Source organism: Panthera uncia, chromosome B4 (genome assembly GCF_023721935.1).
Source record: "Panthera uncia isolate 11264 chromosome B4, Puncia_PCG_1.0, whole genome shotgun sequence".
Taxonomy (NCBI): domain Eukaryota; kingdom Metazoa; phylum Chordata; class Mammalia; order Carnivora; family Felidae; genus Panthera; species Panthera uncia.
In genome coordinates, this window is record NC_064809.1 from 133,594,523 (window position 1) to 133,608,204 (window position 13,682).

A 13,682-nucleotide genomic window follows, 5' to 3' on the forward strand; every position below is an offset into this window, starting at 1 on the left:
CCCCTCCTCCTCCTCCTCCTCCTCCTCCTCCTCCTCCTCCTCCTCTCGGTTTCTTTCCCAGTCTCCTTCTCCCTTCCCTGGGCGGCTCGCTCCTTCTTCCATCCCTCTTTCTCTCCTTCCTCCTTCCTTCTTTGCCACTTTTCCCTCCCCTTTTTCCTCCGCGCTCCCTCCTTCCTTTTCCCTCTGCTTCTCTCCCACCGGGGGCTCGGATTCCCGTCTTCCCAGCCCCCCACACTCCCCGACCGCCATCCAGGTGCGCCCCGTCCCTTCTGCCCCGAGGACCCAGTCCTGGTGGCCTTCCTGCCACAGGAGCACCCCCCCTCCCCGCCCCGCCCGGGGCCGGGCCTTGTCTCCCCAGACCCTTCTCCGTCCAGGGAGACATTCCTTCTGGCCAGGCCCTCCTTGCACCAGGTGGTCAAGGGCAGGCTCGGGCTCGGGGAGGGAGTCGTTCACATCAGACAAGATGCTCAGCTCGGTTTCCAGCGGGAAAAGACCGACTTCCCTGACCCCCTGACCTCCGCTGGGGCTCCCCTCCCCTGTGCCGGTCCTTCTCTCTACCGGTCCTCCCCAACAGCCCCTGTTTCCTATTGGCCCCCCATTTCGCCCTTCACCTGCAGGACGCGGCTGTGCCGTGTGGTGGACTTGAGCCAGGGAGCCAACCTCAGTAAGCCGGTTCCCCACATTCTTCTGTGCGGGGCCCAGTGACCTCCAGTGGTCGGGACCGTGGGGGGACATCACAGGGCCCCCACAGGAGGCGTGGTGATGAGGATGGCTATCAGTTGCTCATCTGGGGAGGGAGAGTAAGCCTGAGAGCCGTGGAGGGCAAGTCAGTGCCCCCCGCCCAGTGCAAACTCCCCGGGTCTCTCCTATCTTTGGATCTTCACGTTTATAGGTGATTGAACTTCACCAGAAACTAGGCTGAGCCCTTCGTACACCACCGCACCGCGTGGCGTCCTCCCCGTGTTACAGGTGAGGCGGCTGGGGCTCAGAGAGGTTAGGGCACCTGCCCCGAGCCACACAGCCGGCAAGAGGCAGAACCGGGGCTCCAGCCCAGATCCCCCTGCCTTCCAATCACGGGCTTTCCACCTGAGACGGTTTTCTTCCCTAAAGAGGTCACGGCAGCACCTCCCTCATGGCATATTGCGGGGATAAATGAGACAGGGCACGTGTGATGCCCTTTGCCTGCACCCGCAGACCCTCCGGGTAGTGGGTGGGGGGCGTGATCATCCCACGTTGTGCATCATCCCATGCACAAGACAGGTTGCGGAACAGGCCGGAGTGCTCATGGGTGTTCAGGTTGAGAGGGGACTGTCCTCTGTGGGCAGAGGCTGTGTCCTGGGGTTCACTGAGACCTTATAGAGTGGGCTGTGTGCATGTGTGTGTGTGCGTGTGTGCGTGTCTCCCGGGGTGAGGGATCTGTGGATGTGTGGGGCCTTCAGGGGGTCGCAAAGCCTCGTTATTCAGACCCCCCCTCCCCCATGAGGTCACCGAGTGGGGCTCTGGGCCTGTCCCGTGTCTGGTGTGCGACTCGCGGAGCTGGGACCAGCTCAGTGCCCTAGGGAGGCTCACAGTCCAGTCGGGTGATGACTCAGGATGTTAAACCTCCATTAGCCCCGGTTTTCTACCCGCTGGAGCACAATCCCATCCTGGCATCCAGGGCCCAGCCCGCCTTCCCAGCCTCCCCCGCAGCTGGGCGCCCTGAGCTCCAGCCACATCGAGGCCGCTAGGGGCTGGGGTTTCCCAAGCCGGCCCCTGGGTGGACTCCTCAAGCCTCCACTACCCCCTGGGCTCCAGGACCTGCACCTTCTCCTTCCCCGACCTGGGACAAAGCCAGGTTGCCTCCCTGAGCCTCCGTTTCCTCGTCTGCAAAATGGGGTGATTTTATCCACCTCAAAGTGTCAACGTAGAATTAAATGAGCGACTGTGTCATAAAAGAAGTGAGCACCTGGCACTTAGCTGGAACTTGATCTGCATCAGTGTCCCTTCTGTTCTTCCAGGAAGTCCCCAGTGGGCAGGAGAAAGCATGGGCTTTGGCACCGGTCAGACTTGGGCTTGAGTCTCGGCTTGGCTGTTCACCAGCCGCGTGATAGAGGGCAAGTCCGTTCACTTCTCCCAACTGCCGTGTACTGGTTTCCGACGGCTGCCGTAACGGGGACCCCAGACTTGGTGGCTCAGAACGACACATATTTATTCCCTTGTAGTTCTGGGGGCCAGAAAGCCCAAAATCAGCGTCCCTGGGCGTCCACAGGGCTGCCTCCCCGCGAGACTCTGCTTCAGCTCCCGGTGGCTGCCAGCAGCCTGGGCTCGTGGCCGTGTCACTCCCTTCAAGGCCAGCACCTGCTCATCTGTCTGTGCTCCTCCTCACGTGGCCGGCTCCTCCGGGCGCACCAGAGGGCCCCCTCGGAAGGTCCCCTGTGATCGCACTTGGGGTCCTCCGGTAATCCAGGGTAATCCCCCGTCTCAGGGCCCTTCCTTAATTATATCTTCAAGGCTCCTTTTTTTTTTTTTTTTTCCTTCTTGCCAGATCAGGGAAGATCCCCAGGTTCGAGGGGCTGGGGCACAAGAAGGTATCTCTGGGGGCGGGGGTGGGGGTGGGAAGCATCCTCAGGCTTCGGAGCTCCAACCAGCCGGCAGTGTACCTGCAGCAGGCAGAGGCGGAGGGGGGGCTCCGAGGGCCTCTGGGGGCCGGGTGAGCCGAGCCCGGACCCTGGTGTCCGTGCACCCAGGCCACAGATACTCGTGTCTCCTCTGGGGGCCCGGCTGGGGGGTGGAGACAGGTGGGGAGGGGGGTGTGTGTGTGCAGGCAATGACACAGACCGCCGTGGGAAATGTCACCCCCGTTTCTGAGCCTACTGTGTGTCGAGCTCCACATCCACCGTCCCCTTTAATACCAACCCTATTTACTATTTCTCTGCCTTCGGGAGGCCTGTTCCCCCGCAAACGCTGCTGCTCACCGGGGCGGGCAGGCGGGAGGACTGGAGATGACTCACGCTCTCTCTCCCCGTGAAGAGCAGCCTTTTCAAAGGGCTGGCTGGGGAGGGAGCTAAATTTAAAGCCAGGCCTCCCGACAAGATCACCTGCCACATCAGAATCACGGCCGTTTAATTAGAAGTTGGGGGCACGAGGCGTTCAGCAGAGGTCCGTGAGGGAAGCCCCCTTTGGGAGGGAGCGAGGCCCGCGGAGGCCGAGCCCCTGGGCTGGGCAGGGGGAGGGGTGCCAGCGTGCGCACCCCCAGCTGCTCTCCCCCCCACCCCCGGCCTCTGAACCACCTGAGCCGACTCTCAAGTCCCTCCTCCCTCTTCAAGATCTTAGGGTTCTGACCCCGAGTCCCTGTTCCCCCAGTTCAAGACAAGGCCCCGGGGCTCAGAGACACTGGAAACCTCACCCCCCAGAGTCACCCATGGAGGATGTGGCCAAGCCTGGATTTGAACCACTGGCCTGGCTCGGGGCTTGTATTCTGGGCCATCTGGCCACTCGGTCCCCCCTGTGGGGAGGATAGGGGTGGTGGGCAGGCCACTCACCTCTTGCTGGCTGTTTCCTTCTCAGTCCAAAGAGGCTGCCCACCTCTAGATAAAGCACTTTGAAGGGCCCTGGAGGGCGTCACGTCCACCCGCCTCGTTCACGGAGGACATGAGCCCCGGGAGAGTGGGAGGAGCTGGCCAGCAGCCAGGCCTCTGGGCCTCCCAGCCCCGCCCCCTCTGACGCAGGAGGCCAGTTAGGTCACGGCCACCCTGGGACCTCGCTGCTTACGCTCTCCCAACTGGCCACAGCAGTCACGTGTTGCAGAAAAGCTATAGCTTCCCTGTGGTGGCAGGGCCATGGGGTCGGTGGGATGGCCCAGCGATGGGGGACCGGGGCCCCGAGCTTGCACCCGGCGGCCTGGGCCAGGCTCTCGGCCTGTTTGCTCACCCGGAAGACGTGGTGAGTCTTGACCTGCTCAGAGCCAGGCACATAGTAGGTGCTCACGGTGTGAAAGCCACTGCCGTGGCCGACTGCCATTCTGAGGATCTGGGAGACCAGATGCGGTGAGCTGGTCGCGGATCGCCGGGTCCAGAAAGGCTGTTCCGTGGGCCAGACGGGCCACGGCGACACCAGCATGTGCTGGGTCCTGCAGGCCGTGAGTGGGGCCATAAACTCACCAGGGGCCTCCGCGGAGTCTCCCGCTCCTCCCTGCTCCCGCCTGCCTGCCTCCTGGCCGCAAGGTGTGAACACAGCTTCTATTCTGGCCCTGGCAGGAAGCCCGGCAGGGCCACTCAGAGCCGAGAAGAGACCGGGTTTCTGTCTGCATCCAAAGTGCACGTGGCAGGCCCATTTCTAAAATGTTCCCACCACCACCTACCCCCCCACCCTGGCGTTACACTGACATGACATTACGTGCCCAAAGGGGTTTTCTAGATACAGTGGAGGTTACTGATCAGTTGACCTCAAGGAGCTGATCCTGTGCCTGAGCTGATCGCAGGAGCCTTTCCAAAGCTGCTGTCAGAAGAGGAAGTCGGAGATGCCAGTGGGCGGAGGGCCCACATGAGGGGGGCTCATGCTGAGATGGGGGGGTGGGTCTTAGGGAAAGGAGGTGAGAGCAGCCCCCAACCCAACCAAAGGAAAAGGATCTCCGTCCTGGGCCACCAAGAACCGCATCCGCCAATCCTGAAGGAGCCCCGGAAAAAAGTCTCCCAGAACTTCCTCTCGAGGGCCCGTCTGAGCTGATACCTTGATTTCTTTTTTTTTTTTTCTTTAAAGTTTAGTTATTGGGGCGCCTGGGTGGCTCCGTCGGTTAAGCGTCCGACTTCGGCTCCGGTCACGATCCCGTGGTTTGTGAGTTCGAGCCCTGCGTCGGGCTCTGTGCCGACAGCTCGGAGCCTGGAGCCCGCTTCGGATTCTGCTGTGTCTCCCTCTCTCTCTGTCCCTCCCCCGCTCGCACTCTGTCTCTCTCTCAAAAATAAATAAAACATTAAAGTGTATTTTGAGAGAGAGGGGGGCAGGAGGGGCAGAGAGAGAAGGAAAAAGAGAATCCCAAGCAGGCTGCCCGATATGGGGCTCGATCTCGCGAACCAGGAGATCATGACCTGAGCTGAAACCAAGAGTCAGACGCCTAACTGACTGAGCCCCCCCAGGCACCCCTGGGCTGACGCCTCGATTTCTGCCTTGTGAGACCCCAAGCAGAGGACTCGCTGAGCCCACCTGGCCTTCTGACCTGCAGAGCTCTGAGGTAATAAACGGGCGCTGCATTTATTAAGCGCTAATAGAAAAACCAATACACTCAGCCACGACTCGGTGCCAATTACTTACTTAATTTTTATGGGGCGAGGATGCTTACAGCCCATCCCTCCCGCTGCAGACCCCCGGGGTGGTCTTTGTGCAGCCCAGCCCTGACCTAGCCCACCCCTCTGCCTGCGGCCCTTCTGTGGTTTCCTCGGGCACCGTGGGTATTAAGTCCCGGCAAGCCTGTGGGATTGGAGCCGACCGATGTCCTCAGTCACTACGACAGTCCCGCAGGTGAGGGACTCGGGAGGGTCACACCGTGACTCCAGTTCTCGGGAGCGGCAGGAGCTGGGGAAGCAGGGCCCTGGCCGTGAACCCTGGCCCCCTGAGAGCCAGCTGGTGGCCGCGGGCAAGTTCACCTCCGGAGGCGGGAGGAGGGGGGGGGGGGCAGCTCTCAGGAGGCACCGCGCAGGCCCACACGGGAGGCAGAGAGGCTGCGCTGGGGACAGTGAGAGACCTCCAGCCAGGCCTCGGATGCCCGGCCGGTCTGTCCCCCGACCCCGGCACGCGTCTGACTGATAGGACCTCCGTTCCCGTGTCCGTCCGGGTTTGGACTCTGCTGCGGCCCGTGGCTCCGGGGCTCCCGTGTCTCACCAGCACCTCCAACCCGGGGCACGGATGACGGAGATTAATACAATGCAAATTGGTGGGTTGAGCCGAGCACCCTGAGCCGAGGCCTAATTTGCACGCAGCCCGGCCCTCCCCGCGGGCAGGCCCCGGAATAATCACAACAACAGTGATGATCCGGGTCATTGGCACGTTCGGAACCTCTTCAGCTCGGGGCCGTCCATCGGCACTTGCGCCCAGAGGAGACGCGGGGTGTAGGGGCGGGGGGCCACCCTCGTCTCAGGGCCGCAGGAGGGGGCCCGGCGAGGTCCCGGGACAGGCCCGAGGTCACGCTGCCGGTGAGAGGCAGGCCAGGGGCAGAGATCCGAGGGCCTCACTGCCCCGGCGGCCCCTCCTCAGAAGCTCCGCCTTGGGAGACTGGGGCGAGGGCTTTGCTCTATGGAACGGTCTGGAGAGGTAGGGCGAGGCAGCTGAGGCCCAAATAGGGGTCTCCACCCTGCAGCGGCATGACCCCGGCCGCCTAATCTGTCTGGGATGACGATCTACCTTTTCTCTCGAGTTCAGTGGACAGCTTCTCGGGGGGGGGAAGTGCACCTTCCCTCTCCCCGCTTCCTGGGTGGGCACAGGGTACCGGCTCCGTAAGCATATGCACTCAGTGGGTGCTCTGTGCCCCACGGCATCACTTGGATGCGCCCCCGAAATCGTCACTACCATCCCAGAAGTTGCTTCTGCACATTCCTGTTTACAGCTGACAAAACAGGCCCAGAGAGGTTAAGGGACTAGCCCAGGATCACACAGCTAAGAAGTGATCAAGCTGGGATTTGAACCTGGGTCTGTCCATCCCCTGCCCTGGCCCCGTGCTCTCCTTGCCGCGAGGAACAGAGTAGAGAGCCCTGGAACGGGAGCATGTCCTGGCCTTCAGGGCCCTCCGGCTCAGACGGCGTGGGGCTCTGGGGGCTCAGCCGGGTGCCGCTTCTCGCGGGTTTAACCCAGGCAGGTTGGGAGGGGTTGGGAGGCAGGTTGTCTAGGGTTCTAGGGTTCCACAGGCCCCCCGCGACCTGGATCGGAACTCCAGGCTTCTCTGACTTTGGCCTCTCCAAATATTGTCAGTTGTTTGACTTAGCCTCCCAGAGCCACGTGTCCTTGCAAGATCTCGTGTTTCCGGGGAGGCCCGGGGAAAGTGGAGCCTTTGGTGGTGGGTTCAAGGCATCTGTCTGAATTCCGTTCCGGTGAGACTCTTGGCTGTGGGGAGCGGGTCCCGGCCCGGACAGCTGGGCGGAGCCCGTGACCCTGGCCCGGTAGCCCCTGCCTGTCCGGTCAATGTCCCGGCACAACTTATTCACGGGTCAGCATCCACCATGAGTCGGACCCTCCGGAGGGCTGCTCAGGAGCCTGAGGGGTGCGGCTGGGGTGAGGAGACTAAGAGGGGGGTCACAGGCTAGGACGCCCCACAGGCCGTGTCCCAGGGCTCTTCTGGCTGAGCAGGGCCAGCCCACCCCCGGCTCCTGTAGAAGGAGGGGAAAGTCCAGCTTCTGGAACCCGATTCGTATACCCCATGCCAAGCCCAGACTCTGCAAATACTCCCTCATGAGCATCCCCAGCCCCCCATAAGGGAGGCTCTGTTAGTTTTGCCCCATTTCAGTTGAGGATAAGGGGGGGATCAGAGAGGTTAAGTGCCTTGCCCAGGGTCACACAGCAGGTAAATAGAGGCCTGTCTACCCTGTGTTAGAATTCCAAGCTCAGAACCGTTTACGCCAATACCCCTCTCTGGGTCAGAGAGAGTGCGGCCTCACTCTGGTGCCCTGGGGGTGCCTTTGTGTCCGTCCTGCCCACAGGGACTAGACCATGGCGGGGCCAGGCTCCCTGCGGTCGGTTCTGTTCAGGCCTCGCGCTGAGGTCTCCCCAGAGCACAATGCCCGGCGCCGGAACCCAGAGCGAAGACAGCATCGGCTGCCTTCTCCTTTCAGAGCCCTGTGGGAGTGTCCTGGCCAGGGACGCACCTGCAAAGATAGGACCCCAAACCATGGCCCACGAGAGCAGCCTTCCAGGATTGGCACCAGGAAGCCCCACCGCAGATGAGCAAACTGAGGCTCAGAAGTGTCCGGTGACCCGCCCAGGGTCATCCGGCACGTTAAACCCTCCCGTGGCCTTGATGTCTTTTAATGTGAAAATTACAAACCAGCCGTGGAGCACGGCTCCTGGGTCCGCCTCGTCTCGCAGCAGGCCCTCGGATAAGTCTCTTTCCCTCTCTGAGCCTCGGTTTCTTCACCTCTGAGATGGGGACAGCAGTTCCTATCTTTCAGGGCCCCTGTGATAAACGGCCAGCTGAGGCCATGTTGGGAATGCCTTCGTGTAAAGCCCGGCACGCGGCGGGGACCCTGCTTGGCTAACCGCACCCTCTACCCCCGCAGGTCGCCGGTGCCCGTAGCTCGGTCTTTCTCTGTCTTCCACCCACAAGGGCACACCAGAACCAGCTTGGGGATGAGCACGCTGGGAGAGGAAGGGGGGAAACAGAGTCATCAAGCACGGCGTGGGGGGACTCTGGGGTACCTCCCCACAGGTGGAGTCCGCAGGGCCGACGATCCCAGAACACCCTTGGCCGAGAGCATGGGGCCTGGCGGTCAGAGAAGGATTGGATGGTTGCCATGCGTGCAGAGGCCAGTCCGTGTGGGTGCCCTGCCCGTGACCCTGTCGCGGCCGGGGGCTTCCCGAGGGCCGGCCTGGGTCCGACCCCGCTCTGCGTCCTTAGCGTCGCAGCGCAGGGCCCAGCCCCGAGGTGGCCTTCGTTCAAGAAGCTGTTGTCTGTGGTTGTAACCGGCCTGGGTGAAGCGAGTCTGCAACGTGGCCCCGATATTTTATTAATAAGCACTTGCCGCACACCTTTCATCGGCAGCTCTCCCAGGCGTCCCCAACCTTAATTAATTCTCCCCGCACCCCAAACAAGCTGCTCTTCCCTTGGCAGATGATGATGTGGGAAGTCCTTAAAGGTGCCGTGATTAATCCCACCGCGCAGTTAGGTCCCTCTCTTCCCCTGGCAGCTACTCCCTCCCTCTCCCAGCTGTCGGGGGGTCTTGAGACTTCAGACCCCATCAACTCGTGCTGGATTTGGCCTCAGCCGCCGCCCCCCCCCCCTCCCCAGCTGCCCCAGTCCCCCCTGTGCCCTTTCCACATGGCAGCCAAGGGGATCCCGCCAAAGCACAACCCCAATCCTGCCTCCTGCCTGCCCCAAGCCCTCCCCTGGCCCCCCAACACCCGTGGACACACAGCCTTCTTGCACCCGGTGTCTCATAGCCAGCCACCGAGGACACACCGAAGGTCTGCGGTTTTCTCCACGACAGGTTTCTTTCAGGCTCCCGGGTCATTGCCTCTGTGCTGCCTCTTCTAGAATGCCAGTGATTTCTGCAGGAGCTGACACGTAAACAGTGCCCTGGAGACGACTGGCTCCAACAACCCTTCCTAAAGCGACTGCCTGCGTCCCAAAAATGAGACTGGGGCTCCTTCGGGGATTAATTAATCAATACGTTCCACAGGTACTGATGGAGCTTTTGCAGGTGCCAGGCACTGTCCTGGGTGCCCCGGCACGCATCCGTGGACCCTGGGCACCTGCGGGCGAGTGGCGAGGATCTCACCACGGCATCGCTTACCTGCCTCGGGGCTGTGGCCCTCCCCCACCTAGCTGCCCCCCTGGGCCGGGTCCCCCCACCCCGGCTGCCCACTCTGGCCTGTCCCCTTGCCTTCCGGATCAGGGCAGCCCGTGGACCAGGCCCTCTGTCAGCCTGTCCAAATCTGAGTCACTTCTCTCTCGGGACAGCAGGGTGACCTTGCCTGTGGGCCCCCGGAGCTAAGAATAGCCCGGGGAGCTGAGAACCCGCCGTCGCCCCTCCCAGCTCTGTGTGCAGCCGGGGCCAAAGGACCCTGCCACCCGCGGAGGGGACAGCTGCTCCCGGCATGTTTGGGCGCGCGGCTGAGCCCTGCCAGCTGTTCGGAAGAGGAGAGGAGCCAAAGGAAGGGGGGAGTTTCCGACTCCAAAAGTGCCGAGCCCACGCTTGGCCGCTGTGCCGCCCGGAGTACCGGGAAGGTGCTTGAGCCCTGGCTCTGCCTGTCATCGGTGAGTCACCTTTGGCGAGCCACCTCCGCCTCCCAGGTGAGGAAATGGCACCCTTGCTTCAGCCTGGGGAGCTGGTCCACGGCCCCTCCCTACCCTGCGCCTCCAAAGCACCTAGCAGGTGCCCGGTGTGGGTCTCGTGCGTCCTCGTGGGAGGGGCGGGGTGCAGAGACTGGCACACAGATGAGCTCCGCAGGGCCCGGCTGGCCGGGAGAGGTCATGGCCACTCTCTGTGTCCCCGAGGGGCAGGGCTGGGGCCGGCAGGGAGACCGTGTGGGCCGATTGGGAAGAGTAACCCCAACCAGTGGAGCTGAGAGAGACGGTCCCGTCGGGTAGAGAGCTCCCCGTTTCTAGGGGCTACCAAGTGTTAGCTGGTCCTCTGCTCTTAAGGGGGATCGAAACAGTGACTCACACATACGTGGGCTGATGTCTCCTCGGGGGTTTCATGACGCTGGGGTTTATCCGGACCCGGGGCCAGTAGGGGCAGGCTGTGTAGACTGTTGGCTAAAATCCGATGTGCATCTGCCAGGCTGCTCCCGGGCGCCCCTCCATGTTTCCACTGCCCAACAGGCACGGGAGGGGAGACGGGACGGGACGGGATGACGGTGGCCCTGCAGACCCCCGTCCTGGCCCCCAGAGCTGGGCGGGGGGTCGGACGTAAAGCCACGACCACAGGCCGGGCGAACGTGGACGGGGTGGATCTGATCCCCAGATGTGGCCGGAGGCCCGCGGGCTCATCTCAGGAGCCAGAGAGGACGAGGCAAGGCCGTGACCGGAGCAAGAAAATGCTTCCCGTGCCGCTGGGCTCTGGGCGAGCGATTCACTGGCCAAATTCGCCCGGTCTCACAGAGGCGGAGCCTGAGGCTCCCGGAGGGTAGGCGAGAACTCCCCACGATGGGTGCACCTTGCGGGTTTACTGGAGGATACGAGGCAGGTGGCAGCGGGGTGGGGTTGGTGGCAGGGACCCGGGGGGCTGTGGTTCTCCTGTGGCTTCCTTGCTGGAGGGGGAAACATGCAGACCTCTGGCTCTGTTCAGGGCCCTCGGTCCCTGTCCGCCTCCTGAGGTCACGCAGTTGTGGCTCCCTGTCCTGCCCATCAGGCTGGGGGCGGGGCTTATGCCTACCTGGGCCTGCATTCCGGGTCTCAGGGACCCTGAGGCACCTCTGTCAACACGGAGACGCATGAGCTGAGCACGGAGAGGTTTAGACCGTGGGCAGGGCCTGGTGGGGTCCCCTCCCGGCCCCGAGTCTGGCCTCAGGGGCCTAACGAGGGACCCTCCGGTTGCGGCTAAATTCCCATTTGTGGTGAGCTGGGGCGGCCCCGCCCCTCCCCTGCACTCCCTGTGCCTCCCGGCAGGTAGCCGGTGCTCACCGGCGCCTGACCTCCCAGCCCCTCTTGAGAACCCTCCGGGGCCACTCAGTGGTGGCCACAGGGCTCCTAAGGGTGCCTCTCGGCACGCAGAGAGCACCTGACCTGGGCGCAGTGCGTTCTCACCCATGCCCTCGCGGAGAACTCACGGCAGCCAGTGGGGCCACACGCTGATTGGAGACATGAGCCGGCCACAGGCTGGCTTGTCCAGAAGGCCCAGCGGCCGTCGGGAGAACCGGCTTTCTAAGCCTCGGTGCAGGGCGCCTGGGGGGCTCGGTGGGCTAAGCATCCGGCTTCGGCTCAGGTCACGACCTCACGGTTTGTGAGTTCGAGCCCCGAGTCGGGCCCGGAGCCCGCTTCGGATTCTGTGTCTCCCTCTGTCTCTGCCCCTCCCCCGCTTGTGCGCGCGCGCGCTCTCTCTCTCGCTCAAATATAAATAAACATTAAAGTAACCTTAAAAAATAAAATAAAATAAACCTCAGTGCAGTCACAGAGGCTTTTGGGTCATTTGAGGACCAGAGACTCACGCAGTCGAGATATTCGGGGCTCAAATGCCCCTCTGCTTCCCAGTCTGCTCGCGGCCAGCAGCCCGGGGGACCCCTTCGCTCCCGGGTGCTCAGGCTCACCACGGCCCCATCCCAGCCAGAACCGAGGCAGGCTCGTAGCCTCCCTTCTCTGCAATACTCTCTCTCTCTCTCTCTCCCTTTAAATGTGTATTGATTTTATTTTTGAGAAACACAGAAAGAGATAGAGAGACAGACAGAGGCAGAGAGAGACAGAGAGAGAAAGAGAGAATTCCAAGCAGGCTGTGCTAACAGCACAGAGCCCGAGGCGGGGCTCGTTCCTTCCCGGGTCTGTTTTTGCAGAAGCACCTCCCTGCCCATCTGGGCACTTTTGCTCCTTTGTCATGTTGTTACAAATACGCCCAAGTTCTGGAGGGGGGGGGGGGGGGGGGGGGGGCCCCCGGTCGCCTGGCGCCCCCCCGGGCGGCCCTGGGGGGGGGGGGGGGGGGGGCCCTGGCACACAGTAGGCCCTTAGCAAAGCTTTGCTGAACGCTCGGGGACATTTTGCAGAAATGTGAGGCAGCTCGCCTGCTGCTCCCCACTGTGCCAGTGTTTTTAATATTTTTGTTCCATTTATCAGAAATCAAGCCTACGTCAAGCACGGCAATACATCTAAATTGGTTGATTAAAGCATCAGGAAGAAAGTGGTGCTTTGCGGCAATTAAACCAAAGCCACGGGAAGATTTGGAAATATTGTGATCTCTTCTGCGGTCTTTGCAAGTAGGGTTTCTCTTCCTAGTGAGTCCGTGGTCTTTGTTTCATTATTTCTTGGTTTTTTTTTTTTGTTCCCCCCCCCCCCCCCCCCCGGCTCCTCCCCCCTCCCGGGGTTGCGGGATACACTGTTACAGAAAGTGACTTTCAGTCGTGACCACCCAGCACTGTTTGCTTTTGCCGATTTGGGAGCCCAGGCTTATTGTGCAGCCAGGAAAGGCCTGGGGGCCTGGGTGTGACTCAGGGGTTGGGATTCAGAGGTTGAGGCTTCTCTCACCATCGCATGGAGGGATCAAGGGGAACCAGCCTGGGCCAGAGGCTGCATTACATGAGGCAACCCACACACCTCCAAGACCTCCTTTCCTGTGCCTTTCTCATGTGTCCCTTTCCTCTACTCCACTGTCCTCCTTGCTGCTCCCGGGACGTGTCTCGCACACGCCTGCCTCAGGGCCTTTGCACGGGCTGGTCCCGCTTACCGGCTAGTTCTGCTGTCCCCCAATACCTCCGCCCACCCCGGGCTCCTCCTTCCTTCCTGCCTTGGCTGACACACGTGCCCTCCCCGAGGCACCCTCCCCTCCTGACACTTCCTACCTGCCTTCTAGGCTTTTCCCCCCGAGGGGTTCGCTGTCATCTGCTACATTGCATGCGTACTTGCTGCTTTGCGAGGCGTGAACAGGTTTAAGAGTTCTTGAGGCGGTGGGGGTTCAGATCTGAAGGCTGAGGGAGGCACCAGGGCCCCCTCCGGGTTTAACGGTGACTCCAGGTGGGGGTGGGGGTGGGGGTGGGGCCACTTGCCCTGATGGGGAACCCAGGCGACCCTTCCCTGACCGGCCGCTGGTGTCCACAGTGTCCCCATTGTCCCCCGTCCCGCAGCTGGCCTGTCCCCAGCGCCCACCTGGCACTCAGCCTGACCTCACTGATTCCGTGCTTGGCCCCGTTTCCCGGAGCCCCACCTGGAGTCACCGTTACGGGTTGAATTCGACCTCCAGAACCCACAGGTTGAAGTTCTAACGCCTCAGAATGTGGTACTTTGTTTGGAAATACGATTGTTGCACATAGAATTAATGACGGGACCATAAGGTCATTCTGGAGTCCGCCCTAACCCGAGA

At 62.1% G+C, this 13,682-nt stretch overlaps 1 long non-coding RNA gene across 1 annotated transcript; it reads left to right on the forward strand.

The window, feature by feature from the left end:
- Positions 1–9,886: 9,886 nt before the first annotated feature.
- Positions 9,887–12,543, forward strand: LOC125919704 (uncharacterized). Its single transcript, XR_007456872.1, has 2 exons — positions 9,887–9,970; positions 12,443–12,543. It is a non-coding gene; the product is annotated as an uncharacterized LOC125919704 (long non-coding RNA).
- Positions 12,544–13,682: the final 1,139 nt, after the last annotated feature.